This window comes from Panthera leo, chromosome B2 (assembly GCF_018350215.1).
Source record: "Panthera leo isolate Ple1 chromosome B2, P.leo_Ple1_pat1.1, whole genome shotgun sequence".
Classification (NCBI taxonomy): Eukaryota; Metazoa; Chordata; class Mammalia; order Carnivora; family Felidae; genus Panthera; species Panthera leo.
In genome coordinates, this window is record NC_056683.1 from 135,549,347 (window position 1) to 135,555,346 (window position 6,000).

Sequence of the window (6,000 nt, forward strand, 5' to 3'; positions counted from 1 at the left end):
TGAGGTAACGTTCAGAGGAACTCATAGCAAAGAGGCATCTGCTAAAACACACCGGGAGTTTCTTCTGATGGACAGTATTGATCCAATGCTACCATCTGGTGGTGTCTTTCTGAAAAGGTCAATTTTCCGTTGCTATTTTTGGTTTTAAACGAGAAATGTCTAGAAAGAAACTTCTCTTTTAAGATTTTTTACAATGTTAAAAAAAAAAAAAAGATTTTTTACAATGTTTATATTTCGGAGAGCGAGCGCAAGGAGGGGAGGGGCAGAGAGAGACAGAGACAGAATCTGAAGCGGGTTCCAGAGCCCGACGTGGGGCTCAAGCCTGTGAGCGCGAGATCATGACCTGGGCCAGAGTGGGATGCCTGACTGAGCCACCCAGGTGCTCCTAGAGATAAATTTTAACAAGGCTTCATAGTAAAAATGCCTTGCCCGACAGGTGATAGTGGACTTTTTTTTAATGTCAATGATTTAGGATTCGTGCTAATACGTAAGAGACTGTCAGACAATTACCACACCACAGTCACCCGTGTCCCATAAAGTCCCACTTTCTCACGTGTGGAACTGGCCTGGCATACATGCTTCTTAAATTTCACTCAAACCCAGAACCCGCGTTTGCAAACTTAAATCGTGACTGCCAGTTAATGATTTTAAAGCATTCTAGACATTCTAGAGAGACCCCTTTTAGCAGAAGGAAAATAGGCTGTTAAAATGAGAAAGTAGTTGATCTTATCAACGGACCTGATTCCCAACAAAACAAAACAAAACAAAACACATTAGACATCGATAACACGATACGGCATTCTGATAACAATGTATGGTGTTGTAGTTGGGAAATGTTTCATATCCTTTTAGGAGTTATTCTCACATCCAATAGTCAACCTTGCTTAATTAATAAACTTTAAAATGCCCAAATTAAAAAAAAAAAAAAAACCTCTGATCTAAGTATCTTTTGCTGACTCGAGACTTAAACAATCCAAGTGCTGCTGTCAGTGTTTGAAGGTCAACCAAGAGGTGCCGGTGATGAGAGTGCTTGGTAAATAGCTCCTGATAGGTCCAAACATGAGCTTCCTCTCTGTGGCATGCGGTGGTTTTGTGCTGCTTTGAACAGATAAAAGATTCCTGTAGTAAAGTCGTAAACAATTTTTTTTTGGGGGGGGTTGTAAACCCCATCCTGGCACTCCGTTCTCTGTTTGCTGTTCTCTGACCGCCTGTGGCCAAGTCTCTCTGGTCGCGGCAAGTGGTTTTCCAGTAACAGCTTCACCACCGCTTTTCATACTCGTATCTGAATGCGCCCCGGATCCCTTCTGTGCGAGCCCTAGACCCATGTCTGTCAACCAGCACTGTGTTATTAACCAGAGGGATGCCGTTAGCAGCATGAAATACAACTCTGTACGATAATTCTAGAGCTGCTGTTACTCTGTGAAGTACACGATAACCAAATGTAAACTGTGTGCCTATATTTTGCTACTTTTGGGCATCACTGTGGAGCCATGTACAATAGGAAGCAAGGCAAGACTTGTAAACTCCCACCGCTGGATACTGAGGAATATAAAATGTTCCCCCCGCCCCCCCCTCAGGTTATTTTGCTAATGGTACACACGAGTTGCCTCTCACTGTTCACACATACTTTGTTCCAATATGTTCCTTTGGCCGTTTGGGGCTACAAATAGTCAAGGGCTGGAGAGTTTAGCTTTCAGCGTAAGCTTCAAGCATAGCAGTTTCCTTTTAACCTGAGACAATATTTGCTTCCTAGTTCTGTTCGGAGGCAAGTTTTCATTGATCGAAATAAAATGCAACCTAATTAAATGCCATGGATTTTCTTTCTGTAATTACACCTGAATTCAGGTTTGATTGCTTTTATCTACTGTTGTGATATTCATCACACGTTTCTTTTAATTACTTACCCATCTTTTACAACATTTTCCACAGAGTCTCATGGGAGTTTGGGACGTATCTGGGGCATGTGTCCATGCATGAAAAACTAACAGTGATTCTTAACCTTTTGGGGTCAAAGGCCCCTTTAATTAGAATCTCATTAAGCCTCTGACTTAAACTCTCCCCCCCCCCCCCCCCCCCCCCCCCCCCCGCCCCACTACAGTTTTTGGATACTCCCACAGACCTCCTTTGAAATCTTGGCCAGAAACTAGAACCAGAGTTAGAAACCCCTTATCCAGCGCTACAAGAAAGGAAATGGACACAAACTAAGGAATCCCAGGTGGTAAAGGGGGTGGAAGCTGAATGCACAGTGTCCTGTAACTTCGTCGACATGATTGTGCATTTCTAACGTGGTTCTGGAAATGGATCTGTTAGACATCCTGGCACACTTCTCGTGTGAATGCAGGTTTCTCTGCCCCACCAATTCCTTCCCATCTCCCGCCTGGGTCGCTGGGAATGATCTGGTCCTAATTTTACATATGAGAAAGCTGAGATTTAGACTACAAGATTTTAAGTGACTTAAGGTTTTCTCGTTTCTCACTTTTAAGGTTTTGGCTAAGGGGACCAGAACTTGGGGATGGCATGATGGTGAAGATAGTCGTGACTTTTTAAAAATGCTATATATCACAGCTTAGAATCCGTTCTTTTTTGATGTCTGACTGTAAAAGACGTTGTTACTGTGCCCTACCTCCAGTTATGAGTAAGGTAATCTAACTGCATGCTCTTCCATTGTGAAGTATTACATTAGCCTTTTTTTTTTTTTAAATGTTTATTTTTGAAAGAGCACGAGCGGGGGTGGGGGGAGGGCAGAGAGAGGGTGACAGAGGATCTGAAGTGGGCTCCATGCTGACAGCAGAGAGCTCGATGCGGGCTTGAACCCATGAACCGAGCTGTGAGATCATGACCTGAGTCAGACGCTCAGAACTGACTGGGCCACCCAGGTGCCCCTAAACCTCTTTTTTTTTTTTTTTTTTTTTTTTAATGTTTATTCATTTTGAGGGAGAGAGAGAGAGAGAGTGTGAGCTGGGGTCGGGGCAGAGAGGGGAGAGACAGATTCCCAAGGAGGCTCTGTGCTGTTAGTGCCGAGCCTGACATGGGGCTCAGTCTCAGGATCCGTGAGATCATGACCTGAGCTGAAATCAAGAGTCGGGCACTTAACCAACCGAGCCACCCAGGCAACCCTACGTTGGTTAACCCAACCTTAATGTCTTAAGAGCAACTTTACTGTAACACTCATATTTTGGAGACCAGAGACAGAATAACATTTCCCACGTGAAGAAATTGGGACCCAATGTGGTGTTTTCCCATGGCAGGATATTGAGTAGTAAAGTCTAGCTCTAACTCAGTTCTCTGTTTTACCTTCTATTCTTTTTTTTTTTTTTTAATTTTTAAAAATATTTTTGAGATCGAGGAAGACAGTGTGAGCAGGGGAGGGGCAGAGAGAGAGGGAGGCACAGAATCCAAAGCAGGCTCCAGGCTCTGAGCCATCAGCCTAGAGCCCGATGCGGGGCTCGAACTCATGGACCGTGAGATCATGACCTGAGCCGAAGTCGGACGCCTAACTGACTGAGCCACCCAGGTGCCCCTACCTTCTATTTGTTCTAATTCGAAATACCTTGGTATAATTAATAAGCACAGAGGCAATACTATAAAGTAAGCCAATTTCAAGACCACACGGCTTGATTCTATTCAACCCTGTTAGCCTCAGGAGCTCACCTGATACCTGGAAAAGCAGGTAAGTTTTCTCTAGAACTTGAAACCTGGACACGGTTTGTGTTGTTTTGAAAGATTTTCCAGAAATGATACTGCAGAGTTGGCCAGTGGGCCATTTTAGGGAGTGAGATTTATCCTAAGAAATCGTTAAACTAATTTAGCAGGGAAGTGAAGTGATCCTTGCGTTAGTGATTCCCAAGGAAGTGTTTGGGCTTGTGCTCCTGCCCTATCTATTCCCCTGTAGAGTTTTTGGTTTCAGCGGTACGGGTGTTACTGGAATTCAGTGTGTTGGGGTTGTAGAGGCTTATCATCTTGCAAGGTCCAGGACAGCCCTTAATAAGGAAGGAGTTTCTACCTAAAATGCAATGCATCTGGAGAACTGCTTCCAGCTTCTAGAGAATTAAAGACTGGAGGTTGGAAGGAGACTAGCAACCACGTGGGTGTAATTATCCAGGCAAGGGTTGATAATGGCTGATTCTAACATGGCAGTTTGGAGAGCCTCGAATGAGATCAAGAGAGATTAGGAGATAGAATCCGTAGGCGTGACACCTCATTCCCTGTCAGGGGAACTATGGAGGATGAAGAATGAAGTTTCTGGGTTACCGGCCTGGATAGGAAGCCAAGTCCTGAGATGGGTGGGGCCAGGAGATAATAATCAGTTTGGGAAATGTTTCATTAGAGAGGCCCAGGAGCTATCCAAGGGTAAATACAGGATCGGCGGCTGCATGTGTGGGTCTCAAGAAAGAGTTGAGGACAGTGAGACGTCAATGGCTCCTCTATACCCTTGGGGACACAGAGGGGGGAAGTAACGTACATAACCCTGCAACATTTCTTCAAATCTCACGCATAAACTTTGGTTGGGAGATTGCGAAAGACGAGGCTTTCCTCACCTTGTCGCAGCAGTCTCATTTCAGAGTGTAGGACCTCGCACTTCACGAGAGTTTCCTGCTGTGAATGTGCTGTAGGAACTAGAAAGCAAAATGCACCGCGTTAATATTAGTAATTAGAAGCGAAAGACATTCTATAAAACTGTCAGCCAGAGGCAACGTTGTGACTTCTGATGACTGCTGTCTCCTTGAACATTTTGGTAGATTCAGAATAATGACACTGATCTTCCTAAAATGTTATGAATATACATCGTATTCAGACCTGCTCTTTTTTACTTTTTTATTTTAGTTTGTAAGTTTGTTTATTTTGAGAGAGAGAGAGTGCAAGCAGGGGAGAGGTAGAGAGCGATGGAGAGAGAGAATCCCAAGCAGACTCCAGAGCTTGAACTCACAAACCATGAGATCGTGACCTGAGCTGAAATCAAGAGTTGGTCGCTTAGCTGACTGAGCCCCCAGGTACCCCCAGACATGCTCTTTTTTGGAGATGAAACATCCACTTGTCTGTCATCGACATTTCTTTTCTTTCCTCCCTGCTGCCTTTTCAGCATTTGTGGCCTGCTGCACACCTCCCCCAGGGAGACTTGATGGCAGGGACCAGACCTCCAGCATCCTCAGACATCCCCAGGTTCTCCAGACCCTTCTATCATGCAGGCTCCCTGTTCTCTTTCCCCCGCCTGTGTCCCCATCTTTGTCTGCTTATGGGTGTCGCTAATTAACTGCAAAGATAAGATTCTTTAGTCCCTTTCCTTTTGCTGACAAGAAATTATAGAAACACATTGAAACGACTAAGAACCAGGAAGGGTTTCCCAGGCAGTGTGGGGGTGGTGGGAGGGCCCCGGCTTAGACCTGGGCTGCGTGCTTCCCTCTACGTGGTTGTGTGGCCTTAGCCAACGACCTAACGCCATTTTGTTTCCTCATCCGGATCCCTGCCTCTGTTGCTAAGGAGGATGGCTAGGTGGCCTCTTCAAAAACTACTTAAGGTATTTGATGACTTTGGCTTCATTCTTCTCTGTGCTCACAAGTTACAGGGGCATTTAGAATGAAAACAGGAAGGTTTAGAATAAAGCCCAGGGCCTCTCAAGCACACATTTCTTCTAAGCCCCTGTACCAATCTGTGGAGTGTACATGTTTCATTAAGGAGCGCTTTGCTTCAAGGAAAGAAGAATGTTAGAAATGTCCCAGATCCCTGTCTGGCCCTTTCTTAGCTCCCCTGGGTTATTATAATTCTGAGAAGCAAGTAGAACTAAGGACAGTAATCTAGCAGAAATGACACAAGATGCTGTGGTTCTCAAAGTGGCTTCTGGTACCATCATCATCAACATCATCTCATCTGGGAACCTGTTACAGATGCAGATTCTTGGGCCTGACTCTAAATGGACTGAAGCAGATACTGTCTGTAAGCAGTCTGTTTTTACCAAGCCCTCCAGGAGATTCTGATGTGTGGCTCTGAAGTTCTGGTTTTCGG